Below are 2,248 nucleotides of genomic sequence, written 5' to 3'. Positions count from 1 at the left end.
AATGACAATGGCACGGACAAAATTGATAATTGTGCCGCGTCGTTTACTTTAAAAGACTTCCACGCGATATGCGTGACAGCCAAGCAGAAGAGCTTACTGTGGACGGGTCAGAGTACGAGTGATCAGGAAGATCTTACATTCTAATTGCATTCCGTCAAGGCAGTGAACTAAAACGTCATTGCCAAGGACCTTCTTTCTAAGAGAAAAGGGGACGTACCCACACATGTACCGGAGAATATTTCGCTCCGTCTCGTTGGGATTTCTTTCACAAGCTTTTGCAGCACTATCTCCTTCCTTGCAAAAGCAAAAACGAAGTTGACGTCATTCAAAAATATCGTCAAAAAGTCGCTGATTCATCGACTTGCTGAAAATATGATCGCTGCTTGCTATCTCTAGGAGAGTAAAGGTCCTGTCCCAGAAGGGTGGTCAGAGCCGCTTCCTGAAAGGCCAGAGAGAATTACTCTCGCTGAAGAGAAATTGTTTTCTTCTCCAGACCGCGTTGAACGCACGAATTGATGACGGAAACGATGCTTTCGGCGTTTTTTGCGAAATTTGGGATCATCCTTCACCTTCGACTATGGGAGCGCCTGCGAGAACGATAGTCTCTTCACAAAGGCAATTAATAGCCTGGATGAAGTCTTTCATTGCGACGAGTCACACCTAGTTACTCGCGAATATCACGTGACTTAGGGAGTTGCCAATCCCTCTCTCATGCTAATACGGCCGGACTGTCAGAACTTTATAGAACACCACAGTGTAATAGTTTGAGACTTAACTAAACTACTTACATAAGTAACTTTTGTGAATAAAAAAGACGTAACCCCATAACAAAAATTGCTATAGCAATTTATATTTGTAGGAAAAGGGTTAATTTGTGACGTCATAAATAGTAAAACGCGTTCTTTGGGACTGAATATTTTTCTGTAAGAAGAGGATACATCAAGAATGTAATTGGTAGTACAGAAACTGTTGCCATGGCAACAAAAACAAAAAGTTTAAGTGTTGTAGTTTCTGAAACTCTGTCGCGCACAGGAAAACGCCGCAGCGGTCGCATTTTTAAGACAGCATGCTTTCGCAGTGCTTGGCACACCTTTTCCTTATGTTGTACTGGAAAACTAGAAAGTGGCGGCCGCTGTACCGCCTGGCTTCGTTTGTTGCGCGTGGACCAACTGTCCCCAAAAGCTGTCTGTTCCGATCATTTTGTCGGCGAGAAGCAGACGAAATTCCTTTTGCGTTATCTTCTTTCGGCCTTTGGCTTCTTTGTAAAGGATAAAGGCATTCACGACGGCGGTATCAATGATGTAAGAAAAATCCTCATGTACCACTTGATACCTTACTTGCTGCTGGTATTGGTCTTACGCAGGCCGTCAGCCAGATCTACTTCCCCATAAATTGATTGCATTTTTTTGACAGCTATGGGACACTGAATTTTTATGTCCTTCCCATGGCTGTCATGCCTGATGACTTTAGCAATGACATCAGGATAAGGTATCATTTTGATGAGTTCCACTGCGTTTGTGTACGTCCAAAAAAGGAGAACCTTTAGTGGCTGCAACCTGCTGCCGTCGGCGTCTACAGCGAGGTCCGAGGCAGAATCTCCTCGTGGGGTTCGCACCTTTTCATCCGATCTTTGATGGTAGCAGGGACGCCCTTTCTCTTTTCCCGTCACGTGCCAATCATGTACGTGTGGCGAAGGAGTAATTCGTACGCCAGTGAAGGAGACGAAAAAGTTATCACAGTAAATGTGATAGCTTTAGTCAAGATAAGGAGCCGCCAGCGTCATGACGACGCGCTCCCCTATGCCGCAGCCTTTTTTTCACCAACGCGACGTCCTTTCCTTTCTAAAGATGAAAAAGGAGAGTACTGTATACGGCGATCATCGTCCGACTTCAGTCTCGCCTTTCTATCCGATTTTCCGTCCTTCTGCAATGGCTGTCGTGCGTTCCAGTTTGGGAGGCGCTGCGTCGAAAACGTTTCAGAGAATTGCCGACATCCACGACTCGCGTAAGTTTCGTCTTTTTTCGCATGTCGCTTCGAGAGTAAATTTCTCCTATTGTCATTTTGTAGCGTATCGAGCGGAATTTCACGCGAAAATCGACCTATTGTCAGAGTTAAAAGCAAAGGGTTCGACGAAATACTTCAACGGCTTTTTGGCAGACGAAACGGCGCGAATCCGTTTCGTGTCGTTCTATCCGGCGAAACGCGAGAGGTTCGTTGAATACGCGAAAATCGGTGAGGTAGTCTGCTT

This window comes from Oscarella lobularis, chromosome 16, assembly GCF_947507565.1.
Source record: "Oscarella lobularis chromosome 16, ooOscLobu1.1, whole genome shotgun sequence".
Taxonomy (NCBI): Eukaryota; Metazoa; Porifera; class Homoscleromorpha; order Homosclerophorida; family Oscarellidae; genus Oscarella; species Oscarella lobularis.
The sequence above is the reverse complement of the archived record's forward strand: the minus strand, read 5'-3'. Positions refer to the sequence as shown.